This window comes from Phodopus roborovskii, unplaced genomic scaffold (assembly GCF_943737965.1).
Source record: "Phodopus roborovskii unplaced genomic scaffold, PHOROB, whole genome shotgun sequence".
Classification (NCBI taxonomy): Eukaryota; Metazoa; Chordata; class Mammalia; order Rodentia; family Cricetidae; genus Phodopus; species Phodopus roborovskii.
In genome coordinates, this window is record NW_026125837.1 from 693,991 (window position 1) to 711,686 (window position 17,696).

Here is a 17,696-nt window from a genome sequence, read left to right on the forward strand (position 1 = left end):
GGCTGATTTCCAAAATATACAAAGAACTCAAGAAGCTAGTTATCAAAACACCAAATAATCCAATTAAAACATAGAGTACAGAACTAAATAGACAATTATTTTTTAATCACAATATTTTATTTTACAATATTTATACAACATTTATTTTGTATATAAAAGGGATGTACCTCAGGCATGAAATAATGTTCTGAAAGGTGGGTTTTTTTATTTTTATTTTAAATATCGATCCCAGTTCTCTCTCCCTCCATCATCCCCTCTCTCTTTCCCTCTTTCCCACCCTCCCATGCCCCCAGACCACACTCCCCTTTTATCCCCCTCGCTCTACATGTAGGTTCTTAATAGAGGAATCTAAAATGGCTGAAAGATACTTAAGAAAGTGATCAACATCCTTAGCCATCAGGGAAAAGCAAATCAAAATCACTCTGAGATACCATATTACTCCTGTCAGAATGGCTAACATGAAAAACACCAAAAACAGTTTATGCTGGAAAAGATGTGGAGAAAGGAGAATACTATTTCACTGCTGGTGGGAGTGAAAACTCATACAGCCACTTTGGAAATCAGTATGGTGGTTCCTCAGGAAATTGGGAATCAGTCTACCTCAAGATCCAGCAATTCTACTCTTAGGCATATATCCAAAAGATGCACATTCATACAACAAGGACATCTATTCAACTATGTTCATAGCAGCATTGTTTGTAATAACCAGAACCTAGAAGCAACCTAGATGCCCATGAACTGAAGAATGGATGGAGAAAAAGTGGTACATATATGCAATGGAGTATTAGTGGAAAAAAATGGAATCATGAAATTCTCAGGCAAATGGATGGAACTAGAAGAAACCATCATGAGTGAGGTAACCCAGTCACAGAAAGACAATCATGGTATGTACTCACTCATATATGGATTTTAAACATAGAGCAAAGGATTACCAGCCTACAATCCACACCCTCAGCAAAGCTAGGAAACAACAAGGACCCTAAGAGAGACATATATGTCCCCTGAAGAAGGGTAAAGGAACAATATTTCCTTAGCAAATTGGAAGCGTGGGGGAAGGGGGAGGGAGTTAGGAGAAAGAGTAGGGAGGAGAGTAGGACATGAGCGAGCAGGAAGATTGAGTCAGAGGAAGAATAGAGCAGAGCAAGAACAGAGATCCCTTAATAGAGGGGGGGCATTATAGGTTTAAAGAGAAATTGGACACTAGGGAAATGTCCAGAGATCTACAAGGATGACCCCAACTAAGAATCTAAGCAATAGTGGAGAAGCTACCTTAAGTTAATGCTTTTGACCACTACCATATGTGCTATCCTAGAATCTTTATCCAGTAGCTGATGGAAGCAGAAGCAGATACCCACAGCTAAGCACTGAGCCATACTCCTGGAATCTACTTACAGAGAGAGAGAGAAAAGAGAGAGAGAGAGAGAGAGAGAGAGAGAGAGAGAGAGAGAGAGGAGGTATAGGAAGTATGGTTTTTCTGCCTGCTGCCTGGTCTGGTCCAACCACCGCACCAGCCCCAAATAACACACAGAGACTCTGTATTTGATATAATGCTGTTGGCCCGTTATATTTGTTTCTTATCGGCTAGCTCTGTCTTAATTATTAACCCATTTCTATGTATTTCCATGTGGTCTTCCTGAGAACGGAGGAATGGCAGTTCTGTTCTCTCCAGGCTCTCCATCCTGACTCCTCCTTACTACTTCCTCTTTCCTCCTTGTCTCCTAGTACCTCCTATCTTCATTGCCTATTGGCCAATAGTGCTTTATTCATTAACCAGTATGAGAAACATATATGCATAATGGCATCTCCCATCAAAGAGGGATGAGCAAAGGGGTCAAGACTGTGCTGGAGAAACCCACAGAATCAGCTGACCTGACCAAGTGAGAGCATGTGAACCCCAGTTGTAAAGCCAGGGAACCAGCATTGGACTAAACCAAGCCCTCTGAACATGGGTGTCAGTTAAGAGGCCTGGGCAGTCTATGGGGTTCTGACAGTGTAACCAGTTTTTATCCCTACCGCACAAATGAACGGTGTGAGCCCATTCCCCATGGAGAGCTACTTTTCCCCCCTACATACACAGGGGAGGGGCTAGGCCCTCCCCAAATAATATGACAGACTTTGATGATTCCCCCATGATAGGCCTCACTCTCCCTGTGGAGTAGATGCAGGGTGGGATGGAGGGGTCGGTGGAGGGCATGGGAAGAGGGGAGGAAGCGGGAACTGGGATTGAAATATAAAATAAGATTGTTTCTAAATTCAATAAATAAATTATAAAAAATGTATCACAAAGAAAAAGAATAAAAAGTCATGGTTAAAAACAAAAAGCAAAATTATAGAAGAACTAAACTTGAACAAAAATTCAAAAGTTCCAAATGAGCTGCATCAACTGAGGGGGTTTGAAAAAAGCCTCAATACTTAACTAGATACATTGGAAACTAATACAGAAACATGAAAATGAAGTTACTCAATTAAACTCTCCACAAATGTGTGATTTCAACATTCCTATCAAAATAGACTTTCTTTAACCTAGTAAGAGTTGTTTATAAAAAATGCAACAAACATCATGTTTTATAATTAAATGTTAGAATTGAAGTCAAAGTTATAAAGATGGCTAATCACTTTTTCATTTATTCTCTATTAATTAGCACTTTCAGCTGATAAAAATGTAAAAAATCAAAACAGAAGGATTATAAACGAATAATTTATTATTATCACTCTCAGGTAAGATTGAAAACTAGAAGCTATCTCTTCGTGACCCAGTGGAAGACAACATTTACATTTAAGAAAAGAAAAACTATTCCTGAGAGATAAAATCAGAAGAAAATAAGAAAAATGCCTTAGCAATATCCTCTCAGCAAAGCAACATCCAAGAGCAACTGCCAATCAGCAGAAATGAAGAGCTCGGGTCCAAGTAAGGTTAGCAGTGGCTTCCAGAGATGTGAACACTTGAAAAACAATAGAATGTAAGAGGCAACCAGGTCATGTACACACCATGAGAAGACAGATCCCTAGTACTGTAAGCTGTGGCGACAAATACAGAAGGTAAATCAGTAGAAGCTGAGATGCTCCACCAGTGTCCTAGAAAAAATACTCCGAGAAAGAACCATCTCTACCATTGCTTGGCTAAACAATGAGCTAGAAACCCCAAAAGGGTGCTACAGAACTTGTTCCATTGGTGGAAATGGACAGGTAGAGACCACATAGTAAGTAAGGTAAACATGATTGGTTTGGATATCCCTATACCCCCTCATACCTTAAGTCACAGAAAATTCCACCTGGAAAGAAGCAGGTCTATGTTATAACTGGCAAGCTAAGGCTTTCAGAGTTGGGAATTGTGGCAGTAAGCAGAATCTGATGCAGAACCCCTTCTGAGCAGGAAGTACATACTAGCTTAACTTCTTGAAATTAGGGAGATCTGTAGCAGCCCCCTACAACCCTCTGCAAAGACTTCTACAAAAGACAGTCAAAAGAAGAGCAGAAACAACATTTATCTCAACAAGGAAAAATACTGTCTGTGGTTACAATATCTCCTAGTCCATTTCATTCCTTACTTTTTATGATTACTTTTTTCTACTTTTATGACTATATTTTTCTCCACACATTCTATATTTCCCTACTGTGTCCTAACCTCAAACCTTTATGTCCATTCATAATTATTTGATTTCTCCCCTTTTCCTATACCCCAACATTTTACTATTATTTTTAATATACTTAGATTTATAAAAATATAAACTAAATTTACTTTTCAACTAGTACTCTAGTCCCAGAGTCTATAAACTTCATCAGTTATACAATAAATGCATACAAATATGTTCTATAGCAACCTCATACCAGAATTACCATCAAACCATAATATCTGATATTGCAGTAAGCTTCCAACCCAAATAGTAGTAGTCAGAAACAAAAGTTCAAGTGAAGACAACTCTCCAGGAGGATGCATGTAAAACAAAGCAAACACAGAGCAGAAAATGGAAAAATAAAACAAAACTAAAAACCAAAGAATAAACAACCCAGGGGACACATTCATCCCAACAATGGGAAAAACAACAATGAAACACAAATAACATAAAAATCGAGCTGCAAAATAACACCTCCTGAAGTGCACAAACAACTCCTCAATGCTAAGCCAAGGAGGAAATATCCAGTGTCAGAAAAGATATACTTTTAAACAGGACCATCGAACAAATGACTGATTAATGAATTACAGAATCAATTTAGGATCTGAACAAAAAAGTTAACAAAGTGAATTAAATGGTGTATAATTTGAAGGAAAAAATAAAATCATGGAAGAAGATTTGGCAAGGAAATTGAAACAAACATAAGGGTGGGTTGACTCAGGCAGTACAGGTATTTGTTGCCAAGCACAATGGCCTGAGTAAAATCCCTAAGACTCATAAAGATAGAACTTCTTCCTGAAAGTTGTTCTTTGACTTATACATGTGAACGCTTCCTAAACACACATGCATGCCCCCCACACATGCAAGCATATGTAATTAAAAAGAATTTTGAACTCAATACAAACACTGGAAATGGACCCAGCAACCATGTAATTATAAAACAAAGCATAAAGCATCAACAACAAGGAAGACCAAAAAGGAGAAGAAATTTGCAAAGTTGATACAATAATACAGTTATATATAAATAAATAAAGAACAATAATCATGAACAAAATGTCAAGAACTATGAGTTGTTTTCAAGCTATCAAATCTAAGATTCCATGGAAAAGAAGCAGTTGATGCAGTTAATGAATAAATGTATTATAACAAATACATAGACTGAGGGACAAAAGTCACATAGTCCTATAAATAGATGCAAAAACAGCTTTTTGACAAATTTTAATATCACTTCATATAAAACTACTGAAGAAACATGATCCTATACTTAAGAGACCACAAACACTTCAGTAAATAATTCTAATTAAGATGGAGTATATAGTACCACATACCGCTAATCCCATCACTTGGAAAGTGGGGGTAGGATGGTCAGGAGATCAAGCTTATCCTCATGTACATAGTGAGTTCAAGGCCAGTCTGAGCTACATGAGACAGAGTTTAAACACACACACACACACACACACACACACACACACACACACACACACACACTACAAAAATAAGAAGCTTTATTATATACCAATAATGAACTGACTGAGGACTTCAGCAAGTCATTCCACTTAAATTACCTTTTAAAAAATACATAGGAATAGAACTGAGGCTCTGAAAGATAAGCACAACATGTGTTCTCTCATATGTTGATTGTAGCTTCAAATCTTTTGTTACATATGTTCAACCTGGACTACATGTAAAATCCAGGAAAGTCAAAATGAGCCGCTGGAGCTAGATTCCTAAAAGTAAGGAGGGATAGTAACATATAGGTAACACAAACCTACAAACAGGGAATACTGAGAGCAGAAAGGTTCCTACATGGATTGATGAGAGGAATGGGAAATGAGATATTGCCAGAAGGCTTAACAAAAATTAAGGTTATATGAAAAGGTAAATGAAAACTTATGATATCCCAACCTAAGACAAAAATTCAATTAGAGTGGACAATAGAACACAGGTGGCATGAAAGGAGAGAATATAATCAAGCAGATTGCAGGATTTCTGTGAGTTGGAGGCTAGTCTAGTGCACATAGTGAGTTTTAGGTCTGCCCAAACTATATGTTGAGACGTTGTCTTTAAAAAAAAGAAAAGAGTAAAACCTAAAAACATTTTCATTGCTTTATTAATAATGGATTACTAATAATGATAATCTGGCCAAGAAAATCTGAGAATGAATTGCCAAAAGGAACATCATTGATCAAAAGGATTTGAGATTCAGGGTACTTTCATACACAAAAAGACAAGGAATATACTAGTGAATAAATTACACTAAAAATTGACTAGGGCTGGGCTATAATTAAAGTGAGGGCAATTGCAAGGCCCTGGGTTCAATATCCAGCACTGAAAAAAGAAGTTTAGTAAAATGTCATGATTGAACTAAAAATACAATCTAAATAAAAAGGTATGCTTTTGAATACAAAGGTAAAAACAAAATCATAGCTTCTATGTTCCACAAGGTAATATGTAAATACAGTATGAACCAAGCAGCACTCTAGCAAAATTCTCATGGGATTTGATCAACTGATATAAATAAGTCCAGAGATTTTTAATTTTTTATGTGGCAGTGATTTCATGTTATTGTTATCTGATTTCCTCTTGCAGTTCACTTTGATCAGACATGTTGACTATACTTTCCTGCCAGTTTTATTTCCCATATACTGCCAAGATGTCTTGCTTGGTGTTTTCCCATACCTACATGCACACCTGTGGGAATTGCACTTGGCAGTACTTCATTTATTTTCCACTCTAGGTAGCAGATGTCTTTTTGTTTGATGGATTTGGTCATGATTTCTTTTTCAACTGGTTGACTTGAAATAATTTCTGAGGAGAGAGACAGCTGTCTCTTTATTTCAGTCATCTTTTGGTACCATTATTCTCATTCCTTTAAAAAAATTTAAAAAATGTGCCACTTTGCACATTATGAAGCTGATATTTTGTCATCTGTGTAAATAGATACAAATATTTTTCCACATATCTTAACAATGACAAAATATTTCTGAAACATTGTCACCCACTCAAAACACAGCTCCCTGCTTTCAAGTGACTTCCTACCACCATCTCATTCCCTCCTCAGATTTTTGTATCATATTTATTATTTAATACCTATTTATATCCTAATATAGATGAAAAACAAAACTAGTTAAATTTTTATCTGAATGCATAGGTATTGTTCACCAGTGTACAATTGAAAACAATATAAATGAGTAAACTATTTTGCTTAAAATTATAAGCCAGAAGATCTTGTCCTTTTTCCCCTGAGCAAATTGGGAGCATGGTGGCAGGGTAGAGGGATTTAGGAGAAAAAGAACGGGAGAAGAGGAGGGGAGAGGAGGGCATGAGGGAGCAGGAAGATTGAGTCAGGGGAAGAATAGAGGAGAGCAAGAAAAGAGATACCATAATAGAGGAGCCATTATATGTTTAAAGAGAAATCTGGCACTAGGGAAATGTCCAGAGATTTACAAGGATGACCCCAACTAACAATCTAAGCAATAGTGGAGAGGATAACTTAAATGCCCTTCCCCAATAATGAGATTGATGACTGACTACCTTATATGCCATTCTAGAGCCTTTACTCTGCTGCTTATGGAAGCAAAAACAGATACCCACAGCTAAACACTGAGCTGAAATCCTGGAATCCAGTTGCAGAGAGGGAGAAGTGATGAGCAAAGGGGTCAAGACCAGGCTGGGAGAAACCCATAGAAACTGCTGACCTAAACAAGGAGCTCATGGACCACATTCTGATAGCTGGGAAACCAGTATAGGATTGACTTAGAACTCCTGAATGTGGTGTTAGTTGGGAGGACTGGGCAGTCTATGGGGCCTCTGGTAGTGGATCAGTATTCATCCCTGGTATACAAATGGACTTTGGGAGCCCATTCCACATAGAGGGTTACTCTCTCAGCCTAGACACATGGGGGAGGGCCTAGGCCTTGTTCCAAACAATATGACAAACTTTGAAGATCCCACATGGAAGGCCTCACCCTCCCTGGGGAGCAGAAAGGGGATGGGATGGGGGTTAGTGGGGGCCATGGGAGAAGAGAAAGGAGAAGGAGCTGGGATTGATATGTAAAACTAGCTTGTATCAAATTTAAATTTAAAAAAATGGAAAAATATGAGACAGGAGTTTCAGTGTTCAAGAGCAGATACTGCTCTTGTAGAAGACCTGAATTTGGTTCCCAGCAGCAATGTCATGAAGCTCACAACTCTCTGTAACTCTAACTTCAGGAGATCTGATACTCTCTCCTGAACTCCAATCCAAGGACACCTGCACTCATGTGCACATACCCCATCCCCAAATGCAAACACTAAAAAAATCTTAACTTAAAAGAATCTTTTGAAAAGCTATGAGACATTAAAGTAAAATGTTGCAACTTAATTTCTTTTGCACTTTATTTTTTTATACATTCAATGGGTCTGCATTGACATTGAAAAGACCCCCTTCAAGTTGTAGGTACATGATACTAGTCATGGATAAGGGGACTGGGACCTAAAAGTGGAATGCCTATCTATGCTGGGTGAGAACACAGGGTTACCATTAATTTCTGGCAGATATATAACCAAGAGAAGTGCCAGATGTTATGCAACAAATTAATTTCTTAATGTATTGGGTGAGGGTTGGTTTCCATTTCCTATGAATTGTAAAGAAGAGGATTCCTAGAAAGAAGTTGTCGATGTAGGCTTATGGACTGATGAAACTTTCAATGACTATGGAGAGCTTGGGATGTTGGAAAGTTGCTCATAGCCTAAGTACAGTTTCATCTGGGCTATCTTTTGGTCATTAATGAACCATTCCTAATCCAATTCTGTAACAGACCCAACATCTTGATAAGCAGGTAAAACACTTAGAATGTATTAACAATACCCTCATCTCCACCATTGGAAGGCCTAAGGATGCTATCACATAGCATCTGATGTCTATGGTTGAGATTTCTCTACCTGCTATAACTGTCCACTTAGTTTCTACCAATGTACTTTTTAAATGTCTTGATGTAAAACACTCTTTGTTCTGTTACTGTAAAAGTTCTTTTAAACTGTTTCCATGTTGGGAACTTGGAACCTGAAGTAATAGCCTCCATTTCCTGGGCCATGGTCACTCAAATTTGGTTCCAGAGTAAACTATTACTTAATCCCTTCAGGGTTTTTGTATTGACAACATCTCAGGATGAATAAAGCTTTCAACAGAATGAACACTGCTTTAGACTGGATGAGGCAGAATACACATTTTAGACAAATGAAAACCAAGGAAACTTAATCACATAAACAAGTACTAGAAAGAATTTGTACATAAACCAAAAACACATTAAAAAATATCAGAAAGTAAGGGTTTTGTGTTAGATTGGCATGTATATTACAGGAAACAGTGTGGATATTCCTCCAAAATAATTAAAAGGATACTATCATATAATCTAGCAATCTTATTATTGGATATATATTTAAAAGACATAAAAGCCATATGGCGAAGAGTGCCTTGGACAGCATCATTAACAAGACCCAAACTATGAACCAAGAGTTTCCATCAGTGGACAGAGTAGATAAGGAAATATATATTCACAATAGTATATTGTTCAATTTTCAAAAAGAAGGAAAATTTGTTCTTTCTAACAACATGGATGAATCTGTCAGACATAATCAGTGAAATAAAGAAGGCAAATACTATGTGCCCTCAATAATGTCTAGAGTTAAAAAAAAAAAAAACATTGTCAGAGAAGCAGAATGTAAAATGGTTTTTGCCTGGATGAGGTGCCTCTCTGCCAATGTTATAGATGTAGACCAGTATACAAAATTCTGGTTGGACAGAGGGATGAGTTTAGGTCATTTTGAACATTATCTTGACTAAAATTAATATACTGTTTATCTGAAAACTGTTGACAGAACAGATTTTAAGTTCTAATTGTAGCTTGAATAACAAAAACCCAGAGATAGATCTTAGGGTTAAAGCTGAAGATCAGATAAACGAAGTGGCCAGCCACTAGCTCCTACCTAACACTACCTCAGACTCAAAGTACTGTCCTGTCTCCACAAATCAGGTTGAGTAGAGACTGAATTGCATAAGACTGATTACTGAATGTCCTGCTCCTATCTTAACATCTCTCCTATCTTAACATTTCTAGAGCTGGGATTAAAAACATGAGCTCTGCTTCTCTTTTAGACAGATTCACTCTCATGCAGCCTTGGGTGGCTTTGAATTCACACAAATCCATCTGCCTCTGTCTCCTGAGTCCTGGGATTAAAGTTTTGTACAACCAGTTTCTACAGCTGTAGCTACCTTTGCATTCTGATCTCTAGTGGTTTTATTAGGTCCTAAACAATATATCACTGGTGATAGATATCCTTACTGTCTATCCCCGGGTCCTGGGCAACCTGGCTCTGTTCCTACTCCTGACTCCTCTCCGTTTCCCACCCGGTGGTTTCTCCTCAGAACTTGCCAGTCACTCTATGCCAGCTCTCTCCTGGGCATGGGCCTTCTCCTTAGAGAAACTTTCCTGATCATGGGGCCTCTCTAATCCTTGAGCGAGCTCTCTCCCTGACCTGGGATCACTCTTCTCTGGGTGATCTTCCCTTGCCCCTCTGTGGGATCTATCTTTGTCAGGTGATCGCTCCTCCCTGACAGCTCAACTGCAATCAAAGGTTGCAAGGCTACGTCTTGCATGCATTAAGTGGCTGCATAAGGACTCCATATGCAGAGGCCACTCAGAGCTGGGCCAAAGGCAGCTAGCTCCATTACTCCAGTTTCAAAGGCCCCAACTGATGAGCCTTGTTCTAAGCCTTTATAAGCAAGCACCTCCCGCCTGTTCTCTCTCTTTCCATTTCTGCTCCTGATCAGTTAACACCTACCCAGCCCCTTTGCTCCCTTTCTCGATAAACTCCATGTAGGTTTGTTGAGTTTGGTGATTCACGTTTCATCACCTGAACCTGCAGCAAAGAACAACAATCACCATATTTAATTATTATAAGAAAACTGAAAATTAGGCGAATTTAATTCAAAATAGCCAATAGCTGCACATTTGCCGTGCAATGTTGTACATAACAAACACAGTTTTGATTTGTTAAGCTAAAAATTGTATGTAAGAAGTTGCAAGTGGGACAAGCTATGCAGCCATAGTGAGATCTTCTCAAGCAGATCAGTTTCCACATGAATACATAAGATCATATATACACTGATACACGGTCTATGTCCAGAGGTACATTCATTCCAACTTTCAAGTTGAAATTTTACTATACTTTCATAAAGCCAAAAGTATTTGAAGTATAATTAAAGAAGTTTGGAAGCAAACTATTACTAGCTATTACTTTGGAACTTACAGATAGAGAGTTCTACATTGATGTTCTCTATACCTTATGTATATATGGTATCTCATTTAACTCAATTCACCCCCAACTTGGCAGTGATTTATGGGACCTAATAAGGACAGCTTGCTCATGTCTGGCAGAGTTAAAGTCCCACTCATTGTGCATTAATATTTTTGTGGTATTCAATTGTGTTGACATCTCAGATTTCACTGTGAAATCCAAAATGTATTTTTTTTTTTGCCCAACCACTAAAAATTCAAAAATCTGTGCATCTCTCAGCTTTTATCAGAAAAGCCTCTTTGTGCAGTAGGTAGAAATAATCATGGAGACACTCAACTGGTCAGCATGCAGAGAACTGAGAGACTATGGGGTAATCAGCCCTGAATGGGATGCAAATGGGATGTAAATGTCATAGCCCTCTACAGACATCTCAAGGAATTTCAAAGAAAGGGAGGTGGGAGAATTGTAAGAGGCACAATGGACACAGGACTTCAAGGAAGTAGTGTTCTTCAGACACAGCAAGGCAGAAGCATCCATTAACTCACAGTGGTTCTGACAGCATGCACAAGAGTTATTCAAGCTCAAGCCAGACACAACAGAGGAGGGGAATTGAGCATGAAATCCTACCACTAGCTGAGGAGTTTCAACACTCGATAGTTACTGTGAGAGGGTGAGTTAGTTTTCCTTGATAATGTGATCCGTGGTAGGTCCAGGACACTCCTGAGCATGCCTCATTCCTAAGATTAGCTGGACAAAACAAGATTTACACATTGAGAAAAAAAGAAAGAAACCCTTCAAAGTTGTGTAAGTAGGGAATTGAGGGTAGTTATAGAAGTAGATGGGGATGGGGGAATGAATATGTTCAAAATGTATTGTATGAAATTCTCAAAGAATGAACAAGAAGAAAAATATTTTCTGAAGTCCAAGGTCAGGTGTGGTAACACATGCCTTTAATCCCAGCACTCAAGGAAGTACATGGATCTCTGTGAGTTCCAAGCCAGCCTAGTCTACATAATGAGCTCCAGGTTAGTCAAAGATACACAATGAGTGAAGATTTTTAGATAGATAGATAGATAGATAGATAGATAGATAGATAGATAGATGGATGGATGGATGGATAGGCAGACAGCTAGAAGAACTCGAAGAAACCCAACTCAAAGGTACAGAAAATATATTCAACAAAATCATAGAATACTTTCCCCAAAAAAAGAAAGATAAGCCAATGCAAATACAAGAAGTTTACAGAACACCAAACAGAGTGGATCCCCCCAAATAGTCCCCACACCACATAATAATCAAAGTACCAAACATACAGAATAAAGAAAGACTATTAAGAGCAGTGAAGAAAAAGGGCCAAGTAACATAAAAATGCAAACCTATTAGAATTACAGCTGACTTCTCCATGGAAAATCTGAAGGCCAGAAGGTCCTGGGTAGATATTCTAGCAACGCTAAGAGACCACAGATACCAGCCCAGACTACTATACCCAGCAAAGCTTTCAATCACTATAGATGGATAAACCAAGATATTCCATGAAAAAAACAGATTTAAACAATATATATCAACTAACCAAGCTCTCCAAAAAGTTCTGGAAGGATTACTCCAACCCAAGGAAGTCATCTACACCCACAAAAATATATAGACAATAGATAACCCCACTTTACCAACAGCCAGAAGAAAAAAGAGAGGAAATCCACAAACAATTCCACCAACAACCACAAAAACAAAAGAAACAAGAAATAAAAATCAATGGTCATTAATATCCCTCAATATTAATGGTCAACTTGCCTACAAAAGACACAGGCTAACAGAATGGATAGGAAGACAAAAATCCATCCATCTTCTGCATACAAGAAACACACCTTAACCTCAAAGACAGATATTACATGAGAGTTAAGGGTTGGGGAAATATTTTCCAATCAAATGGACACAAGAAACAAGCAGGTCAGGTCTAGCAATCCTAATATCTAAATTTTAGATTTTAAACTAAAATCAATCAAAAGAGATGAAGAAGGTCATTTCTTATTCATCACAGGAGAAGTCCATCAAGATGAAGTCTCAGTTCTGAACATCAATGCCCCAAATTCAATGGCACCCACATTCATAAAAGAAACATTATTAAACTCAAATCACACATAGAACCTAACACAATTATATTGGGAGATTTCAACACCCCACTCTCAACACTAGACAGAACCACCAGACAGAAACTTAACTCAGAAATAAAAGAACAGAAGTTATGACCCAATTGGGTTTAATGGACATTTATAGAACATTCCATCCAAACACAAAAGAATATACCTTCTTCTCAGCACCACATAGAACCTTCTCTGAAATCAACCACATATTTAGCAATATAGCAAACCTCAATAGGTACAAAAATTGGAATAGCCACCTGTATCTTATCAGTCCACCACAATATAAAGTTAGAATTCAACAACAACACAAATTGAAGAAACCCTACAAACTCATGGAAATTGAACAGTAAAAAATTGCACCATTCCTGGGTCAAGGAAGAAATAAAGAAATTAAATTTTTCCTAGAATTCAATAAGAAGGAGGACATAACATACCAAACTGATGAGACACTTTGAAAGTAGTGCTAAGAGGAAAGTTCATAGCACCAAGTGCCCATATGAAGAAACTGGACAACAGTCACACTAGAGAATTAACAGCAAAACTGAAAGTTCTAGAACAAAAAGAAGCAAACTCACCCTGGAGGAGTAGATGCCAGGAAATAATCAAATTGAGGGCTGAAATCAATAAAGTATAAATGAAGAAAACAATAAAAAGAATCAATGTAACAAAGAGTTGGTTATTTGAGAAAATCAACAAGATAGACAAACCTTTATCCAAACTATCAAAAGGCAGAGAGAGAACATGCAAATTTATAAAATCAGAAATAAAAAGGGGGACATAACCATGGATACTGAGGATATCCAGAGAATCTTCAGGTACCCTTGAATGAATTGGAACAGAATACCACTTCCTGAACAAAACAGCAGTAGACAAGACATTGAGATCAACAATTAATAAATGGGACCTCCTGAAACTGAAAAGCTTCTGAAAGGTAAAGGACACTGTCAACAAGAAATAAAGGTCAACCCACAGAATGGGAAAATATATTCACCAAACCCACATGTGACAGAGGGCTGATTCAAAAATAAGCAAAGAACTCATGAAGCTGGTTATGAAAACAAATAATCCAGTTAAACATTGGGGTATAGAACTAAATAGAGAATTCTCAATAGAAGAATCTAAAATGGCTGAAAAACACTTAAGAAAGTGCTCAACATCCTTAGCCATCAGATAAATGAAAATCAAAACAACTCTGAGAGGTATCCTGCCAGAATGGCCAAAATCAAAAACACCAAAGACAGTTTATGCTGGATAAGATGTGGAGAAAGCGGTACACTCCTCCACTGCTGTTGGGAGTGCAAACTTGTACTTTGGAAATCAGTATGGTGGTGACTCAGAAAAATGGGAATCAGTCTACTTCAAGATCCAGTAATTCCACTCTTAGCCATATATCCAAAAGATGCATATTCATACATCAATTATGTTTACAGCAGCATTGTCTGTAACAGCCAGAACCCGGAAGCAACCTAGATGCCCCTCAACTGAAGAATGGGTGGAGAAAATGTGATACATTTACACAATGGTACTACTTAGTGGGGGGAAAAAACAATGGACTCTTGACATTTGCAGGCAAATGGATGGAACTAGAAGAAACTATCCTGAGTGAGGTAACCCAGTCACAAAAAGACAACCATGCTATGTACTCACTTATATATGGATTTTAAACATAGATGAAAGCTATGAATCAAGGAGGACCCTAAGAGAGATGTGCATGGTCCCCCTGAGACCATGCCCCTGAGAAGGCAAAAAGGACAAGATCTCCCAAGCAAACTGTGAGCATGTGGGGAAGAGTGAGCGAATTAGAAGGAAGAGGAGTGGAGAGGTGGACATGAAGGATCAGGAAGATTGAGTCAGGGAAGGAATAGAGGAGAGCAAGAAGAGATACCATAATAGAAGGAGCCATTGTGGGTTTTAAGAGAAATTTGGCACTAGGGAAATTCCAGAGATCTACAAGGATGACACCAACTAATATTCTAAGCAATTGTAGAGATGCTACCTTAAATGTCGTTCCCTGAAAATGAGATTGATGACTACCTTATATTGCCACCCTAGAGTCTTCATCCAGTAGCTGATGGAAGCAGAAGCAGACACCCACAAGCCAAATACTGAGCCTATCTCCTGGAATCTAGTTGCAGAGAGGGAGGAATAATGAGCAAAGGGGTCAAGACTGTGCTGGAGATATCCACAGAAATTGCTAACCTGAATAAGAGGAAGCTCATGGACCCCAGTATGATAGCTGGGAAACCAGAATAGGACTGACCCAGACTCTCTGAATGTGGGTGTCATTGAGGAGACCTTGGCAGTCTATGGGGCCTCTGGTAGTGGATCAGTATTTATCCCTAATATGCAAATGGTCTTGAGGAGCCCATTTCACATAGAGTGATACTCTTTCAGCATGGACACATGGTGGAGGGTCTAGGTCCTGTTCTAAATGATATGACAGACTTTGAAGACTCCCCAAGCAAGGCATCAGAAAGGGGATGGGTGGGTGGGTGGTTCTGATTGACAGAGGCAGAGGGAAAGGTGAAGGAACTGTAATTGACATGTAAAACAAGCTTGTTTCAAATTTAAATAAAAAATTAACAAGAACCTCCCCTCTAACTAACTAATCTCTTCCTTTTAGAATTTCTGATGGTTTTACCAAATCTGCAGCATTGTCAGTGAACTGTGAGGTTTATCATGCCTGAATCAGAGAACTAGCTTGTAGTCATGGGCTGAGAGAGTCAGCCTGAGGAAATGTGCTGTGGGAAAAGCTGCAAGGCACCTGTGGGTTATGGTGGTGAGAGAGACAGAGACAGAGAGACAGAGAGACACACAGACAGAGAGACAGAGACAGAGAGACAGAGAGAGAGAGAGAGAGAGAGAGAGAGAGAGAGAGAGTGGGGGAAGGGTAAGAGGGAGCTGGAAAAAAACCATACACCGGATTGTTAGGAAACAACAGAAAAAAAAAAAAATAACTTGTGTGGTGGGAAATGTCTGAAGGCAAATCCTCCTGAGCTTTGTTGGCAGGTGAAGACTGTTTAGAAAAGCTACAACAGGAAAACCTCACACTTTCCAAAGCACAGGGGGAGAAAGCAGAAGAAAACCTGCCTGCCGGACAGAGTCTGAAGTGGGAGCCAAGCCTGAAGCTCTGGCCTGGGTCTGGGCCAGTGTCTTCAAATCTGCTTCATCATTAATTTGTATTTTCACATTTTGGGTGCCATTTTGTAACGCAAATAATAAGACCCCAAGACAGATATTGGGGTTTAAACGGAAGATCAGACAAGGAATGCAGCCTGCCACTAGCTCTTATCTTGGGCTGAAAGGGCTGTCTTGTCTTCAGTGTGGCTGGAGAGTAAATTTCTGAGACTGAGTACTGAATACTGAATGCCTTGCTCCTATTTTAGAGCTGGGATTAAAGGCATCAGATCCCAAATGCTGAGATCTCCTTATCGTGAGCTTTGCTTTCTTTTAGACTGGATCAATTTCATGTAGCTTGATGTGACCTTGAACAGAAATCCAACTGGCCCTGTCTCCTGAGTCCTGGAATTAAAAGTGTTTATCACCATCACCTGGTCTCTATGGCTAACTAGTGTGGCTGCTGGGATTAAAGGTGTGTGTCATCACTGTCTGGCTCCACGGATGTGGCTAGATTTGCATTCTGATCTCCAGTGGCTTTATTATATTATAAACAATATATCACCACATGGAACTATTCTGAATTTATTAGAAATAATGTGCATGTCTTGGGAATTTCTATATACAAGACTATGTCATCTAAGAGTAGTTTATGTGCCTTTTCACTTTTTTTTCTTTCCTGGATATAACTTGTAATACTATGTTGAATAGAACTGAAAAGCAAGTATCCCTTATTGTTCAGTCCATTGAATATATTATTCACTGTGGGTGTTTCATTAATGTCCTTTATTTTGAAGAAGTTTCCCTTTATTCCTAGCTTTCTTGAATGGTTTTTCAAAACATCCCAAGTTCTTCTAGAGTTGTGGTTTGTTTGTTTTGTTTTGAGAGGGTTGTTTTCTGTTTGAGTTTTGTCTCTGCCTCCCCCAGTTGGTATTGCTGACTCGGATAACACCAATATTAAATAATTGTTGCTGTTTTTATTGAACACCTTCTTGAAGGGTTATTTGCAATAAGCAAAACTTGAGTTAGCTCAAGGTAAGCTCTGAATATGAAACTTTTGCCTGTCATTAGCCAGGTCCAACAGTGAAATATCTCCATGTGAGATTTAGAAGAACTCAATTTGTTTTTCTTTGAATTAGTAACTGTTGGTTGAGTTCAGGGAATGTGAAAGTGGAAAGATAAAACACCACAAGCCTCTCTTATCGTTGAGATTCATCTGGTTTTCTTGAATCAAATGCCCCATGAGTTTTTGTAAACCTTTCCAATTTTGGGGGGGGGGCTGTGTTTCCCTTGCTTTATGGAGATATCAATTTTGGATGTCCTTACTCTGTTGTTCTACAAGCACTTCCCCTTTCCTATTGCTATGGTTTTTCCCTTCTTTGATTCTAGATGCATATTACCTCTGATCTTGGGAAATTCCTGTTACTTCTCTAGGTTCTCTTCTTCATAGGGGCATCTAGAAGTATAAAGGCTAGATCATTTTAATGTTATTTTTATTAATTAGTGAACACACTATACTCAAATTTAAAATTTTCCATGATGAAATATA